General features: G+C 44.0%; 1 protein-coding gene across 13 annotated transcripts in view; it reads left to right on the forward strand.

The window, feature by feature from the left end:
• Positions 1 to 14,771: 14,771 nt before the first annotated feature.
• Itpr1 (inositol 1,4,5-trisphosphate receptor type 1) overlaps positions 14,772 to 18,549 on the forward strand; it is a 336,899-nt gene continuing 333,121 nt past the window's right edge. For 11 of the 13 annotated variants that reach the window (XM_029478976.1, XM_029478977.1, XM_029478980.1 and 8 more), the window contains exons 1-2: positions 14,772 to 14,959; positions 15,787 to 15,863. The gene's annotated coding sequence lies outside the window, so the exon portion shown is untranslated. The remainder of the gene's footprint in view (positions 14,960 to 15,786; positions 15,864 to 18,549) is intronic. The other 2 variants (XM_029478988.1, XM_029478989.1) reach the window with 1 other exon arrangement.

The following is an 18,549-nucleotide window of genomic DNA, read 5'->3' on the forward strand; positions in this document are numbered from 1 at the left end:
CTTTTTCACTATGTAGCCCTAGCTTTCTTAGATGTCACAATGTAGACAGACTGGTCTGGTCTGGAACTCCTTATCTCTTCTGCCTCGGCCTCCCAAATGCTGGGGAATGAGGGCAAAATAATAAGCCTAGATAAGGAGATAGAGATTCTGTTATGTCGAGTGATGAGATTTCAGGCAGAGGGTGTGGTTAGGTGTTGGAGTGCTTAGGTCAAGGTTCTGGGTTCAATCCTCAACAACCACAAATGTAAAAGAAACGCTTTATTTAAGGAGCTAGCACACTGTGAAGACCAGAACTGTGAATCAAGGCTGGTTCGGGGTACTAAACAGCTCCACAGATCCTCACACCAGGTGCTCTTCAGACCCACATGGTGGCTTTCCTGCTTCACTCCCTGCGTCACCAAACTCTGCATCTCCCTGTCCACTTGTGTCTTTTCCTGTTTGCCTGCCTGCCTTCTACTTCTCCTTCTTTTGCACTAAAATTTTATTTAGCTTCATCACTTCTACTTACAGTTCCTGTTTCAAACACCCTCCTGACCTTCTGTGGCCTCACTCTGCCTCTACTCCTTTTGCTACCGGTGACACTCAAGGTATCAATTTCCCTATTTAGCTGCTGTGAAGGGGAAGCCTGGTTTGCTTCTCTTTTTCACAGTACTAAACACCATAAGCCCAAATGGGAGCCTGTGGTTTGGCTGCACTCGAATAGGAAACCCATCTCTGGTCCAGACTGTTGTAATTAGGTCAAGAGGATACCTCGCTTGCATTAGAAATCACCTTAGTGATTATTTGAAAGCACTGGCCTGTAAATCTGAAGTGGGTCTCAAGAAGTCCCACCTGTGCCACTGATCCTGCTGACAAATCCCTTTCATAGAATTGGTCCTTACTGCTAGTCTCCAGCACCTCTGCTGAGGGAGGCATTTTTCTCTTTGCATTGTTGGAGGTGTGGCAACCTCCAGTACAACCTCAAATTATCCTTGCCTGAACTTCCCATCTCTTTATCTTCCCGGTGTTTCTGGACAGTGGTGATTGAAGAGAAAAATGAGAAGAACCAGAAGGACCCCAAAAGAAATGAAGAGCAAGGAAAAGATGTTTTATGTGCCTTTGGTGGGAGGGAGGGAGGGAGAGAGAGAGAGAGGGAGAGAGAGAGAGAGAGAGAGACATGAGAAATCATCATAAGTCTCTTTCAACCCTAGCGTTCATGATGTTTGAAGTCAAAGAATACCAGTGGTAAGAATAGGAGTGATGTCTTCAAGAGCAAGATCTCAGTAAAGATGAGACAGATAGCTATCCCAGATACTTCCACAATTACAGTTTGACTTTTGGTAACCATTTATCTAGAAAAATGAAATGTCGAGGTACTGTTATGAAAGCCACACATCAGCCAAGGAAATTTCAGTTTACACCATGCAAACACCCTGCACATCTTTAAGAATTACTATTGCACATCAACTTGCCCAGCTTCGGCCAATGCCAGATATACGGTGAACTCCCACTTCTTACAGCGGGTTGCTAGAGTGTATAACCACAGCTTGTAGGCTCACAACTTTTTTGGAGCTGTCTTGTCTCCTAGAAGAGAAAGAGGCAAAGATCAGACTTAGATTTCAGTTTATTCATTAACCTTGTATAAGCCGGTTTCCTGCCTTTGCCTGCTTCGTTGTACTGCTTTATTGAGGACAGGTATGCAAGTACAAGACCAGAAATAAGCACAACATGAGCCAGTCTTAGCAGTGTAAACCTGAAATCTCAGGGATTGTAAAATGGAGGCTGTAATTCCAGCACTTGGAAGGTCGAAGCAGAAGACGGATCAGTAGTTCAAAATCATCCTCAGTTATATAATTGGCTTAAAGCCAGCCTGGGATACATGAGACCTGTCCTAGTTAGGTTTTAAATTGTTGTGAAAATACACCACAGCAAATGCATCCTGGGGAGAAAATGGTTTGTGTGGCTTAACCATCACAATCACAGTCCATTGTGAATGGAAGTCAGGGCACAAATTCAAGGCAGGAACCTGGAGGCAGGAACTGAAGTAGAAGCCACAGAGAAATGTGGTTTACTGGCATTTATTGGCTTGCTCCCATGGTGTGCTCAGCCTAATGTGATAGAGGCATTTTCTCAATGGAGGTTCCTCTTCCCAGATGACTCCTGCTTGTGTCAAGTTGACAAAACAAAACAAAAATAAAACTAAACAACTAAACAAGTCAATTTGCTGTACCAAAAAGTCAAGGGGGTTGGGGTTGCTAGCTTGATGGTTCGTCAGCTAAAAGCAAAGACTACTCTTCCAGAGGAACCGGGTTCAATTCCTAGAGGGACTCACAAGTCCCTGCAGTTTAGTGCCCTCTTTTGGTCTCATCAGACACGGCTTTCACATTCACATCCCTGGAATACCATTTTGTTTCTGAGATACCTTATGATTTCTGTAATCTTCCAAGCTATGGATACTTCTGCTTTTCTAGAACTCACTTTTCCTCAAAAAAATTACTTTAAATATAGATATTATGGTGGTTTGAATAAAACTGGCCCACATAGGCTCATAAATTTAAGTACGTAGTCAGCAGGGAGTGGCACTATTTGAAAGGATTATAAGGATTAGGAGGTGTGGCCTTGTTCTAGCAAGTGTGTCCCAGAGGGTGGGCTTTGAGGTTTTAAAAGCCTATAGCAAGCCCAGAGTCTCTCTCTCTCTCTCTCTCTCTCTCTCTCTCTCTCTCTCTCTCTCTCTGGCCTGCAGATCAGGATGTAGTCAGGGTGTAGCTCTCAGCTATTACTCTAGTGCTATTCGTGCTGCTGTGTCCACACCATGATGAAAATGGACTAAACCTCTGAAACTGTAAGCCAGTCCCCAATTAAATGCTTTCTCTCATAATACCTGCTATAAGTGCATGGCTTTGGCTGGCAAAATGAACTTTGCAAATGTCATCAAGTTAAATGCCAAAGACAAAGGGATTAAGTTGGACTCTCTAATATTAAAACAAGTGTTCAAAGAGATATATGAAAGGAGATTTAGAGGCATACAACATTGTTGGTTTTAAAGAAAGCTCAGAGTCAAAGAATGTGGCTTTTCTAAGCTGGAAATAGCAAACAAAACAAGCAAACAAAAACAAATAACAACAAAAACAAACAAACAAACAAACATTCTGCTCAAGAGTTCCAGAAAGGAGCACAACCTTGCTAAAGCTTTGAATTGATCCAAATGAAACACATGCAAGGACTTGTGTCCCACAGAACTGTAAAGTAGCTTATTTATACTGTGAATGCTCCTAAGTTTGTGATCCTTTGTACAATAAGAGAATATTAGACCAAATGTACACTTCAGTGCTAGCATCTTAGTAGGTGAGGACTGAACTCACAGGCAAAGAGGCCAGAAGATGCAGAGTTTGCAGTTTCATAGCATCCTTGGAAGAATGAGGCAACTTAGAGGGACCCTGGCCTCCAACCTCTCTCATCACTCTCCTTCTATTCCCCAGGAAAGTGTGAGAGTCATCTAGCAAAAGGAAGCAGTAGCATCAACCATCTAGGGACCAGATAGAGCCTGGCCTCACTGAGATTTCAGCTATTTAGGAGAATTCAAAAGAATGTCAACTGTCCAGTGCCTGAAAACTTTGGGGGAACGTCTCATAACCCATAGGATAGTTGAGTCATCTTGCTGAGAAACAGAAAGCCATAGGCTCTCTCTAGTTCTGGGCAAGTAACTCAAACATCTAGAGTCATTTCTTGGTGGTCTTCACAGATTCCTAATTACAAGTGCAATTCCTTTGTTCATAGAAGGCAAAGCACAGTTGAGTCTTTAATGTTAGCTTCCATCAGAGGTATCTGAAATGCTGGCTAAAACACAAATTTCTTCCCTGCCAAGACCCTGGGGCGGGGACTTATGATTCCATCCCTCTGAAGTGTAAGTTGAGGGCTTGCATGTCTAGCAATTCCCTGGGTAGCAGACAGTGCTGCTGCTCTGCTGCTGCTGATCTGAAGGGCAGCTCTGTGAGAACTCTGAGTATTCCTCAAAAGTCAAGCAGTCCTCCCTAATTGCAATTGAATGATCTTAAGCAATTTTCCTGAATTTTAGAATTTAAGTTCTTCATGTACCAAAAAGGGTAATGAAATCCCTCTCTTAGGATGGTGATCAGCAAGGTGATCTATACTGAAGATACTGTAAGACCTCAATAAATGCTTTCTATAGCTGGCAAGATGGCTCAGCACCACGAAAAAGGACGCTACAGAAGGATCATGGCCTGAGTTAGATCCCTGGAACCCACATGAGAGTAAAAGGAGAGGACCAACTCCACAAAGTTGTGCCCTGGCCCTTCACAATGCTGCTGTGACACATGCAGACAGACAGGCAGACAGACACAGACACACACACACTTTAAAATAAGTGGTCTCTAATGTAATGTGTTGGCAAGATCAATGAGAAATTACTAAAAGGAAGAACTCTAAAAGGCCTCAGATGCACCGCAATCAGGCAAGCCAAAGACAGACTGACAGTATGTCATCTGTAGTCCTCTCCTTCCCCACAAGTCACAACGTTCTGTGAGCAATGGATTGCCATTTAAATTCCCTCAGGAAGACTCCAGAGGAAAAAAGTCTGAAGAAACTCCTTCATCCGCACCACAGAAGGAAGAGGAAGCCGAAAGTTTTCAACTCTTTTGTGAAAAACATATCCAACAATAGAAAGAGGAAAGTCATTTGGAGTGTAACACAGTGGCGACAGAAATGGAGAGAAGTCCACAGGGCCAGGAACAAATTAATATGGACATAATTGCAAAGAAGAAAAAGGAACGGTGGCACAGTCTCTCCTTTGGGAAACCTAACAAGAATGTCAAGGTTTGGGTTCTTCTTTCTCCTTCCTGGTCTAGAATAAATAATTGATAACACCATCATGTGAACAAAAAAGGAGTCGCCCCTGGGAGAACTCCATTTTCTTGTCACTGTGAGGAATTCTTTGTCTGGGTCACAGCAACAGAGTAGGTTAGGTCACTGGGAAAGTAGGCTGCTCCTGTGATTCTTCATGGAAAGTTTTCATGGTGAGGACTGGCCATATTGATGGACAAGCGAATAGTTCAGTGGGATAACATGCTGCTACAATAAGAAGTAGAGATTGCACTGTGATAATACTGATATGGTTAGGCAAGCAGCCAGAAAATGCTAATCGCATCTTCTATTTCAGGGGAAAATAAGCAAGAGCTGATAGACAGGACAGGAAGGGATGTGGAGTCGGTTTAGTAGTTTCTATTTCCAGTGATCTGTGAGCTGATGAAGTAACCCCAAGCCTGATTTCTTGTCTCAGTATAGCGTATGTGTGTGTGTGTGTGTATGTGTTTCTTTGTGTGACTGCATGTTCAAGTGTGCAGTTCTTATGTGGGTAGTTCCTGTGTAAATACAGTGGGGGGAGGGCAGAGAACAACCTTGGGTGTCTTTCCTCAGGTTCTGTCCTTTTTTGTTTGTTTGTTTGTTTGTTTGTTTTGAAACAGGTCTGTCATTGTCCTGAAAAATCACACGATAGACTAAGCCGCCTGGTCACCTGGCCCCAGGGATCCTCCTGTCCTTACCTCCTTCGCACACTGTTCTGAATACAGGCTATCTCAGCTGGCTTTTCGATAGGCAGTTCTGGGGATAAACTTCAAATCTCTGAGCTTGCCGGGTCTGCACTTTACCAAACGCACAATTCCCCGGCTGGTTCTTGCTCATATGTACTACTTGTGGAAGGTGACCAGACATAAGCAGTGTTGGGTAGTGGGCAATTGTCAGAGATTGGGAAGAAAAGGCAGGGAATGGGTTAGTTATGGAGTGTGAGCTGGCCTTGACCCTGGGATAAGTCTCTGAGGCATGGCAAAGCCTTCCTTTGGTCCAAGGGTGGATACTGGCAGTGCAAATGTCTACCATAGCTTTTTCCTTCTGGGTGTTTATGGCCTGAGGACTGTGCCCTTACAGGGACTGCTTCTACTGAGATTAGCTAAACCTGTCCTTTTGATACAGCTGTATACCATAAACCTTCTTCCTTGTTCATCTGTATGTAATAACACCATCTCTTTGCACAGCTGTATGCAATAACCAACCCTGCGTCCAGTCTGTTCAACCCTGATTAACAAACCTGCTGACCTTTCAGGGTGCTGAGGCGTCTCCAGGTGATAGCCCAGATCACCAATCCCAGGTTTCTATCTCTGTGCCCTCTGTTATTTCTTCATTTTCCTCACTACCCTACTCTGTCCCTGGACCCCTGCTAGATAAATCAAAGGGGGCTGGGGCTGGGGAAGATAGCACAGGGTAACAGTGCTTACTGCTCCTGCAAAGAACCTGGGTGCAGATCTCAGCACCCACAGTATGACTTGCAGGGCCTGCAATGCAAGTCCAGAGCCAGGGGATCCAATGCTCTATTGCCCTCTTCTGGCTTTTGCGGGCTCCTGCTTATGTGCACACACACACACACAATAAAAAATATATAGAGAGAGACAGAGAGAGAGAGAACAGGTGTGCATTTGGATTGCTCCCACTTTTCTCCTATTCTGATTGATGTTGCTATGAACATTCACTTACAAGCTGTTGTGTAACTGCTATGCTTTTCTTTCTCTTGTGCAGACATCTAGAAATGGATGTACGAAGCTTCTTAAAACTGACCTGCCCAGGGTTACAATTGACTTAGTACTACAGGCTGTATCCTAACTCAACAATTTTTTTGAAATGAACGACTTGGTCTTAATACATATAGTTCAATATTAAATGACATCACTAATGAATTTGCTTTAAATCTATCAGGTATCTGTATACTCACCTTGTCTGACCTTTAGAGACACGGATATTCCATACAGACAACAGTGCTAAGAAATACGTTGGCTCCACATTTTTAAACGATATATATACACCAAGAATCTGTTATGTGCCAGATAGAGTGTTCAGACTGGAGGACTTAAAGAGCAAAGATCTAACATCAGAAATCATTTTAAAGTTTACCCTGTGCATGCTAAATTCTACTCAAACCTCTTTATTTGTGTATTTGTGGATGTTACTATTTGCTAAATACACACCTCAAAATCTGTGCCCTGTCTGATGAACATAAAGTTTTCAGAACCCCAAAAGCAAGCTTCAGCAATTCTAGAGAGTCCGAGAAGACCGCAGGCCCCTTCATCAGTGAGCCTTTAAAATACACGCTGCTTCTCCCTTGTCTCGAGAAGTTTTTGCTTCTACTTCATTTATAAAAGAAAACAGAAGATGAGACTTGTAATTTAATGACTGTTAGTAATCAAATTTACTTGTGGATTGGGCATTTCCCCATAAGTGTATGGAAAGGTGTTTATTTTTCCTTCACTTCACAGCATGGATTAACATGTCATCAGACTTATTATTGGTTCAAAACGTAGTTCATAAATAGGTTAGCAGGGTACCCCCTTTCCTTTCAATATTGGTGCCTCTTCCCTTGTGATATGCTCTGAAAATAAGTGAAGCAGAGGAGAATTAAAGGCTAATTTAATCCGAGAACCTACTTTCTAATACTGGTTTGGGGTCAGGCTGAACATATTATTCTAAAAAACGTTTTTTTTTTTTTTTTTAAAAATCAGAAGCAAGGACAGACAGCTAATTAAACAGCAAGATTTTCTATTCTAATGAACTGTTCCTCCCAAGTCTCAGGTCTAAACCAGCTGCACTTAAAGACTTTGCCTTTTCTGAAGGTCGAACTGCTAGTCAAGAACACACAAGTTAACAGTTAACAGTAATCAGTGAAGTCTTACAAGGCTCTTTCTTTCCAAAGAGCAAACAAATGTACTTACTACTAAATGGAGTATTTTCATTTTGCCATGCGATGTTTTCTCCCTTTTGGACAGAAGAGGGTACTCAGAACCTTGGGGTTGAAAGGAAAGGGCCTTTTTCTAGGAGTTGAAGTCTTTGGGAAATGATCATCATTTTTTCTTAAAAACCCTTTTCATGATAAGAGTATCATATGCCTGTTTAAAACTTATTTTTCTTTACAGAATGGCTTGTTTGACTATGGATAGGTGATGTAGTCTCTTTCTTAGAGTGTACCAGATGTTGAGTAAGGCTTAGTCTGTCTTTAAAGAGATTCACTTTTCCTCCCCTCCTCACATCTGCCTTCTCCCCCTTCTTGTCTTCCTCCACTCCTGGCCCCCTTTCTCTTCCTCCTCCTAATAGGTACCACAAGAGGTACACACACAACACAACACAACAAAAACAAAGGCTAATTTTGAAGGAAAAGTTGACTGAAAATACCCTGAACTGCCCCTTCACTCGCTGTATAAAAGTTAACATAAACGGTTGAGTGACTTAGAGCCATGTAGTATGTAATATATTAATGGAGAAACATGGCTTCATGAAGCGACAGGTGCCTGTTGGAGGTAAGAAGCTGAGGCAGGCAGAGGGCTTGAAAGCATCTGGGTGGTTTGCTAGGCCACAGCTGCATACTCTGCACTCCACACCTGGAAGGAAACCCAGAGTGTGGGGTGAAAGACCAGCTGGTGACTGTGGTTTGTGAGTCCCAAGCAGAAGGTTGAAATGAAGAAAAAGGCAGACAGCAAAAGCTCTTTGCATTCCCCTGGCTTCCAGTGCTTTCAGTGCTCCACAGAGCACTGGTTAAAACAGGAGGCGACTCATCCAGTCAGAAACAGTCTGATAGTGATAGCCCAACATTAACTAACCAACGGCTACTCTCCCAGTCCTGCTTCTCTGGGCTGTTCCTATCTTAATGATCCTTATTGTGAACCATGAACCTCAAGTGCTCCATCTGGGCTGAACTCATCATATAGGTTGATCATAGCCTGGGGAAGGGAATAATTGGAGAGAAAAGTAAGTAGTTGATTTGCTTTGATCTGAAAACATTACCATAGGACAGGAAAAGTAGAAAAGTTACAGGCTTCACTTGATTGGTGACTGATTTAAGTAAAATTTAATGCTGGGTTAGTGACTATATTTACTGTAGTCTGCAAAAATTCTCAAGTTTTCTACTATCTTTTTCTCATGCATAATACCTTTTGCTTTTCTGGTTGATCTGGGACTCATAAATAGCCTTAAGAAGTATAGCCTTAAGAAGTCTTATTGAAATACGTAGAATCTCATAGCCTGGAGACTTGGCGTTCTGAAAGTTGCTAGGTTATTAGTAGCTTGTAAGCTAAATAATTTTTAAAAGCAATTTATTGAAACCTAACTGTCTTCAAAACAACTGCAAAAATATTACAAAAGAGAATCCACTATCAATAAATATTTCACATAGGGTTCTCTTCATGGCTTTTTAATGAGACTGTTATATATAAATAAAGAAATGTATACTTTTTTTTTAGGTTACATGATAGTGTAGGTTTTGAGATTGAGTTTCAAATACCACGAGACACAACTTTGTGGCATTCTAACCTAAATAAATCATTTCCCTACAAGCTGCAAAATAATTAATTTTTAACTATACCTATATATGATTTTTTAAAAAAAATGGATTCCTGAATTCTTGCATACAGTAGAGCTTCAGGCGAGGCATAGTGGAATATGACTGTATTCACATAAGGAGCTGAAGGCCCCTGAGTTCGGGTGAGTTGGGTTATTTTGTGAGACGCCCATCTCAAAACAACAAAGTAGCTTTCCGAACCTCCTTTGACACCTGGATTTCATTTCTGCTGGAATAATGATAGTGTAATAATAAAAAGTCAGCAAGGCATTTCAAGAGTCCTGGTCCAGTTTGCCTGCCCTAGCACGTTAGGTTAACAACAGTCTTATAGATGGGAGGCAGGAAGTGGGGCTGGATGTTCTACTTTGTGGTAAACTCCTGACTTTGCATGTTTCACAGGAAAATAATGTGTAAGAAATTAATAATCCTTATGGTTTTGGGATTCCAGACAGCATGGACAATAATACCATCAGGGGTGGCATAGCTGCCTTTTCCATATGGAAAAAAAGCAGTAGCAACTAGTTTTTGCCTATATTTTTAAAAAGCATGCTAAGTGAATCCTCTACTACAGAGCTACAAACCCAACCCAGTTTTTTGCTGACTTTTGTAACTTCTGTGTTGCCTGCCTGGTGTGGTCACTGACACTTCATCCCAGTTCCCTCTAGTCCTCAGGTGACTAAGTAGCAGGCTCTTCTAAATTCTAGAGATCAGACAACAAACGAAGAGCCTCCAATTTGTGATGTTTTCTCTTGGCGGAACAGGATGTCCTGGGTCTGGATACAGGAAATGCCTTCCCTTTCTAAGCTTCAGACTAACTTCTCCTCTTTCCTGTTTTTTTCTTTGTTTGTTTTTTTAAATTCCAGCTCTGTCTCATCTTGTGTAGACTATTGGGGTCTGCAGGTTATCACTGCTCCTGGCCATCCTTAGAATTCTAAGACCTCATGACTCAATAAGTGCTGAACACCCCCTCTTTACCCAGTGCCCAAGTTAGAGCTACAAACGGTACACAAATACTCATCTTCAAAGATCTTATCTTGCCTGTAAGAACAAAAACCACACAGAAAGCTCAAACACAATAGTCTTGTTGAGTGTGCCTATGACTGGGATTTGGACCATTCAGTGCAAAAACTCCAAGGACTGATGCTACTACTATTTGGAATATCTGTTGGTGTTTAGACATGTTTGTCTAAGAGTTTTATAAAATTATCCAAAAGAACTATGTCCTCTTTCTTCTACCATAGAAGGTTAAAAAATGGCCAGGAAAGATAATCTAGTAACTACATAGACAATATCAATTTCTCTTTACCGATATTTCTCATGCTCAATGGTAGTCCATCACACCAGGTAAAAAAAGATGTTCTCTCCAAGACAGAATAAATTCTGATTTGAGTATCAGCTTGTTGTCTTTCCATTTAAGGGGGACTTGGAGAAGCTATTTACTGAAACATTCAAGGCTCACTATGATAGTCATGTAAGACTGGACTTTGTGACTAGAGGAAACTAGGGATTTGTGTTCCAACAAGCTGACACTGGGTTTGTGGCCAGGCACGGTCTCAGGGTGAGCTGCTCTCTTTTCCTGGCCTTGGTGCTCATGTTTTTGTTTTGGTAAAGCTCAGGTAAGGTTTGAAAGCTCTTTCGTGTCCTGTAACTCAATGACTGTCTGGTCCGACAAGGCTGGAGAGGATTAGTCACATCACTCTCTCCACAAGCACACACCTTGGATATTAATGGTGCAGCTGGTTGTCAGCCTTGCTTTTTCTGCATCCTGCTTTCCTTGGCACATCTTGCTTTCTTTAGTAGGAGGGGACCTGAGGGTGGGTTTCTCAGCAGATGAATTTAGAATTTAGTCCAAGTCTGCAGCCATGGACTGCTGACAAAAACTGTTTCTATTTGTGGGGTTTCCCTGGAGTAAGCTGCTGTGCTAGCTTTGGACTTTCTTCAGACTCAGTCTCTAACACTGTCCTGACTGCAAAGTCCTCTGACCTCCCTGGGTGGGCATTTCAAGGGTAAAGTTACACATGGGGACTTTTGTGGCAGATTATCTTTTTTTTTTTAAACTAGGCACATGTATGGTATGTGTTTATGTATACACGTTTGCATATGTATAGGGATATTTGTTCATGGCACATATGTATGTATAAGCATGTCAAGGCCCAGAGGTGATACTGCTGATATTATGTCATGTCCCTTTATATTTACTAGACAGGGTCTCTCACTGTACCCAAAACTCACCAGTTCCAGCTAGTGTACCTAGCCAGCATGCCCTGGGGGTCTGTTTCCTGCCTCTGGAGTGATGAAATTACAGGTTACTACACCTGCCAGGCTTTTATCTGCCTTTTCCCATCAAAACCCTGGTCTTCATGCTTTTATAGTAAGGGATTTAACCACTGAACTATCTGCCCAGCCCTGATCCTCATCATTTGGCATTGTTATCTTAGGAGCTGGATTCTCAGTTTTCTGGACTAGCGCTATGCAATAGAATATAACTTGAGTTGCAGATTAAATTTTTAGTCAATTTAAAAGGTAAAAAAGTCAGGAAAAGTCATTTCAAGTGTGTGATCCAACATATCCGAAGCCTTGCGTTTGAAGTTTAGGTGTGTATTTAGGTTTGAAACTCACTGTGTATTTTATAAGTACTTCACATCTTCTTTAGAACTAGCTGCATCCTTGGTGCATACATGGCTGATAGCTCCTGGATTGGAGATGCATGTCTAGAAAAATTCTTCCCAAGAAAAATTATAACAAAGAAGCAGCAGCTCATCCTCCCCCCCGACACACACACTCCCTCTCCCCAGCTCATGAAGGAGTATAAGCCACTCATTCTAGCATCTATCACCGTTAGCATTGCCACACATCAACTGTCTGACACAAAGAATCTCTTTGAGCCCTAGTAGAACTAGCAAAAGTATTTTCCTGTGATCTGGCAGCTTCCAGAACTTGCCAAACGTTGAACACAGCACTATGTGCACACACTGACAAAGCAAACTGATCTGAGCAGCTAAACGGCCCAAATGCTCAGAGAGATATGCTTCTGTTGCCTTCTGTATGCTCAATGCACCTTCCATTACAAGGTTTCGGGAAACTTTTTTTTTTCCAAATCTACAAAAATGTGCAAACAGAAGGGTAAGCCTTTTTGAGTCAAGGGGACTAGAGTACACAAATGTAAGGAAGACATGGTCTCTCACTGAAACTTTCGGCTGGGGAGGGAAGACCATGATAAACTAGACCAAGGGCTTGTGTCTACAGTGTGGTGAGGATCTCTCCACTATGGCCAAGTATTCTTTTGGAAATCCACATTAGAAGATCAGGAAGCAACCCCCCACTCCCTTCATGGGCTGATTTGTTGAAACTGCTTGAAAGTTAGGGTCAAAGGGACTCGGAAAGTGGATCAGGTTGTTTTTATCGGGGAAAGGAAAAAAACAACAGATATGAAAGGTGTGGATTCCTTTGTGGTGACAAGTTGGGGTTTTTCCTGAGGACAAAGACAGGCAGCTTGAAGCATCCCCACATGCTTCCTAGATTGCCAACGGTGCTTTTTGGATATAACTTAACCTGCATGCCTTTAGCTTTCCATGTGCTATCACTGAAATGATCTACTTAAATTACTTAGAAACAATGCCTGGGCCACAGGATGTACCAGTGTGATGCCCCTAATGGTTAGGTTGAGCACTAAATGTGCAATAATTGTTACCTATTTTGCCCTCTTTTGTTTTTAAAATTTCACGAGAGTAGGCAAGGCTGTTGAATCACATAATAAGAAAAGAGAACAGGCAAATATTAATGAGTATCGAATCCCTCTCTAGATGGCAAAACTGGGGTAAAGGGATCAAGGTGATTTGCCTAAGGGCTTAGAGGCTGCTCCTAAAATGGAAGGAGGGAGTCCTTTAAGGAGGCAGTGATGGAGGTCCCAAAGGGCAAGTGCTTAGTATAGGTACAGGTTGGAGTTGCAATGGAGATGGAAATTAACCTGGTTTGTCCTGGTCTTTGGCCTTATACCTGCTGTGCAGAGGTTACAAACCCAGAATCAGTGACACTCAATAGCATGCTGTACAGAAAGAGCAGGTAGGCTGAGCTCTGTAGAACCACTTGTTTTCATTACAAGGATTACTGTTAGCAGGTCTTTAGCGGTAGCAGACAGACCCCCATTTAGGATGTTATGATATATTTTGGCGCGCTCTCATATCCTGGCACAGTGCCTGGCCTGGCACCCAGATGACACCCGGGGAACGTTTGTGGAATGAATACGTGCAGTCTGGTTTGGGGGGTGGGATGGGGAAGGAGACAGTAGGATAACTTTGCCTGTGATGCAAGCTCTTCTTCCCCAAACCAAAGTTCTAAGCACTTTGCAGCCTGGAGCCTACACTATTTTGTGGTGTGTGGAAATCCATTTCAGCCCAGCGGCTTGGGTTGAAGACTTGCAGCACGCCTTGCCTGGACGGGCGCACTCATCTTAGTATAAGCGGTTTTCTCTGAAGCCCTTATTTTTTTGGTTTGCGGTTTATTTACTTTAGCGTTTACAGATTCCAGGAGCATAGGGGTCTTAGAAGCGGGGGTCAGGACCGAGGTCGCGGCTTGTATTTCTTTCCTGCTTCGCGATCACAACATCAGCAAGTCACAACATGGTTCCTTTATTTGCTCACTCGTCAGGGTAGCGTTTCTTTTACCTCCTACCGGGCGACGAAAGACAGACCCAGCTCGGATTCAGAAAAGGGCTCTCACACGATTACCCCGCATCCTCAATAGCAGGGACCACCCCATTTCCAGACTTAGTTTTTCATACAGACACTAGCAGGATCCAATAAAAAACTAGAACAGATTTAATAAAGACAAACTTGTTTCTTTAATTCTTGACCGCAAACACTGGCGTTTTTGTGCCTCGGATTTCTGAAATTCTTGGCTCCAGGACACAGGGCGCGCGGGGGTGGGTAAATAGCTTGTAAAAACTTCCCGAAGCAGTAATCCGAGCTCTTCCTCTCTCTCCGGCCCCTAGGGACACCTGACTTTAGGAAAGGGAAGATAGAAGTCAAAAGAGAAGGGTTCAGAGGGGTAGGGGACATACCCAGTGGGTCGGGCTTGCCAAACCTGGGGAGTCCGGTGTTCAGACACAAGTTCGCAACCCGAGCCTTCACCCTGGGCGCCCCTCCCCCCTCCCACCTCCCCACCCCTGGTCAGCGCGCGGGAGTCTATTTAGAACCCAGCCCGGGAGCCCAGGGGATTCTGGGACTTGTAGTCCCTCTGCGCAGCCCCAGGCGCCGGCACGACCTGGGACTCGGACTACATTGCCCAGGGAGCTTCCCGGCCTATATAAGCAGCCGGGCGCTGCTTCAAAGTGCAGTAACCATGTGGATGTTCTGCTGAAGCGTTTCCTCAAGCCTGCCGGGGTGGGAGGAGAGGAGGAGGTGGTGGTGGTGGAGGAGGTGGAGGCAGGGGGTGGAGAGAGAGAAAGCGCACGCCGAGAGGAGGTGTGGGTGTTCCGCTCCCATCCTAACGGAACGAGCTCCCTCTTCGCGGACATGGGATTGCCCAGCGGCTGCTAACCCCTCTCCTGGTCCTGATCCCCCAAACCGGCGTGGCTCCCCGGTCACCAAGGTAGCTGCTGGGGCCGGGCAGAGGGCGCGGGGAGTTGGCACTAGCTCCCGTGCGCAGAAGTTTTTTGCCGTGATCACCGGGAGTTCTTGGTGGCTTTGCATGCACTTGGCGTGTATTTGGGGGCTTCTTTCCCTGTGAACAGTTTTGGGGGGAGGTCTGGGTTTTTTCAGGCTTAAGTAACCCCAAACGTCCTCGACTCTAGTGACCGGTTTCAACCTCCTTCCCCGTATTGAAATGGCATTCCCCCAAGTTGGAAACGGTTGGAGTGTCTGCAGGAAATAGTTTTTTCCCCCCTGGGGGGGTATTTGAGGGGGTGTCATATGAGTTCGCTCAAGGAAATAATCTTTCTAAAAATGTAGCTAGCCCTGTTGCGCTGCTCAGCTGGTAGGATAATGCATGCGTGGGGGCCCCCGTGGGTTAAAAAAAAAAAGGAAGAAAACCGGAGGGGGGGGCGATGAGGAAAGAAGTGTGGACGGAGCTCGTGCCCAATGAGGACGCGGGTTTCACATATTTGGCCTCCACGCGGGGAAACAAGTGCTTTGGGGTCTCAACACGTCCCTTACTTCCATCCCCCTTCAAACCCCATCCGGCGTGTTCGAAGTTTCTGCGTGTCTGATCTTTCTGGTCAGCTACTGACGGGAAATAAGCATGCTGGGTTTGCTTTTATTTGGGGGCAAGAGATCCCTCCGACTTAGCTGCTAAATTTGGTGGGGAGTGGGATCTGCAGGAAAAGCGGAGGCTATAAAAGTCAAAACTTGGATTTGGGAATTTCTGATAGACCCTCGCGAGACCCCCCACTCAGTCTTATTTCTTTGTTAAATATTTAGGAGCTGACTACAAGGGACCAGGATTTGCATCCTTGGCTGGGCGTCCATTGGCTAACAGAGTGCCTGACCTGAGTCAGGTGAGTGTGCGAGCCGAGTGCTGTAGTCAAGAATGGGTTTTTTGTCCTAAGCATTTTCTAAGTCCTCTTGTAGCTGCCATAGAGGTAGAGTAGGGAAAAGAAAGAAACCGTGGTCAAAATTGGTCATGGTCTTGGGTGAGTAAAGATCTAGTGACAGCCACTTTTGACCGTCGCTCATAAGTGAAGCATGGCGGGGTGAGGTGGGGGGGGGGGAAGATGTCGGTAAGCAACCACAACGTGCAGTTAAAGGGACTGTAAAGTGGGTGGTCCCTTACCAGCCTGAGAAGAGCCCTCATTATTTTAATTCCCAAAGATGCAGAACTTTTCATCTGCCAAGATCCCTAAGCAAAAGTGAGATACCCCTCCCTTTCACAAATTGTCACTTTGTTCTGTTCGGTTGTGGGCATGCCTGTAACCAGAGTGGGCTGGGCTGCAAGAAATGAAAGTGACAAATTGAAAGAATGAGAACTTAGAAACGGGAAGGAAGAGCTTAAAGAATACTACAGTCGCTTCCAGGATTTCACTGGAGCACCTGAATGTCAAGGAACCCAGCAGGCTCCTCTTGCTTTGGCACCTGTTCCTGGCTGAGGAGCTGAGGGCAGGAAGCATTTCTGTCAGTATAATGGCATATTTAAAATCGTCACCGCCCATTTCTAGAAAATAAAGCTTCTGTAGGTACAGGCGCCTCTATGGTTTCAGGTTTGGCCATTGGATTTTGTTTTTGTTTTTTCCTAAATTGTCTGGGAATTGAGTAAACAACAGGTTAATAGGGGTGGGTGGTGAGTTGTGGGCAGCTGGTCCTTGGTAACTTCTTTAATGTCCTAAATATTTAGCTGTTCCCTGGGCTACAATCTTTGGGCTTTTCTAATTAGTGAATAAAAGCCAGATACTTCATTATGGTAGTATAATGCTTTTGTTTCCTGTTGATAAGGTCCTCAGGAATACTGGCAGAGCGGGAAGCATTTGGAAGGGAAGGCTAATTCTTCTATGGACTTATGTCTGTGTTGATCAAAGATTGGGGTCAGCCTTCTCTTTGAAGTACGTTACAGACGAGGTTAACTGGTCCACAGACTCTTCTCTATCTTTTGCCTAAATATAATGAGGCTGTCCCATTAGGTAGTAGCAAGCCAGGTACAGAGCTGTATCACAGAAGACCTTAGATATGGGTAAAGAAACCGAGATACAGAATGAAGTCACTGGGCAACCCAGGCAGTAATGTGTACCGCTTGTGTTTAAGTTTATGGAGAACTGGGCGCGGGGGGGCAGGTAGGGGGAGATGCTAGGAAAAATAGTAAACATATTGATCTTAATGCATTAACTTATTTATGTCTCACCAACAATGCACAAGCTATTCTTAGTTTGATGTATGAAGAAAATGATAGCACCATTGGCAGGGATAAAAGACTGTAGGTATTTGTAGGAGGCTTTGACGTTGGGCTGAGTTCATTTTGGAAAGCTCTGTGTTGAAAGCTTGAATTAGGACAGTTAAGGAAAACCAGAGGAAAGCCAGTGTCTAGGTGCAGCCTTAGGCCTGGCTCATATCTGAAGTATAGCGTGGTCATTCACATCACGGCAGCTGAGCAGGTTTGAAAGAGTCAGGTGTGTCTCTACGTGAATAATTGGAGAGCTTAAACCGCTTTAGTTTTACCTGTGGAATGTTGGTAGCTTGTCCTGTGGCCTCTGGCTTGCCTGGTAGCTAGTTGTATGCCACCGGGTAGACCATGAGATTCCCTAGGCTGCTCAGAGTTGAAATCAAAGCTGTCAGTGAACCCGTGGACCTTACTGACTTTCACCCTGCTACAATTGTTACCATTCGAGCGTTTCTGTGTTGCTTAGTCCATAGATTTCTTGAATACCTGCTATGTGCCAACTGTGCTCTAGGTGCCTGGGGTATGGCAATGAGCAATCAAGTTGGTTCCTCGGGTCTTTAGTAGGACCCAGTGGGAAGTGATCAGCGAAAACAAACAGGTATTGTAGTATGGCAGGTGCAGAAAGTTGTGGAGCAAAAGTCAACAAGGAGGGGATGAACAGAGAATAACCAGGTGGACAAGATGTGGAAAAATGGGAGCGCTTGTGTATTGTTGGTGGGAATGCAAGAGATACGTCTTAGCTACAACAGCATGGTAGCTCCTGAAAATCTGAAAGAGAATTATTATATGATTTGACGTTTCCATGTGTAGTTCTCTGAGGAGTTTGAAGCAAGAACTTAAGCAGTTGTTTGATATTGAGAGTTACCTCACTCATGTTGGCCTAAAGGCCAAAATGAAACCCCAATATGAGGGAAAACCAAAGTGCTGGTTATATGTTCAGGGAACTCTTAGTAAGCCCAGAAAAGGAAGAAACTTGTTTCCCAGTGTATTCAAACCAAGGAAACACTTTGTAACTGAAAGAAGCCAGGCATCAGCAGGTACACATTGCATGATAACACAGAGTGAAAAGTGGCCCTCATGAATATTCAGATTGATAGGGCCAGAATGGGGACTGATGAAGTCTCATGGGCTACAGAAAGGGGAAGGTGGATTAAAGGAAACAGGCTTTCTGTTTTAAACATTAAAAACGCCTGCAAATTGATATGTATTATCTAAATAAAAAATGAAAGCCGGGCGTGGTGGCGCACGCCTTTAATCCCAGCACTCGGGAGGCAGAGGCAGGCGGATTTCTGAGTTCGAGGCCAGCCTGGTCTACA

Source organism: Mus caroli, chromosome 6, assembly GCF_900094665.2.
Source record: "Mus caroli chromosome 6, CAROLI_EIJ_v1.1, whole genome shotgun sequence".
NCBI lineage: Eukaryota > Metazoa > Chordata > Mammalia > Rodentia > Muridae > Mus > Mus caroli.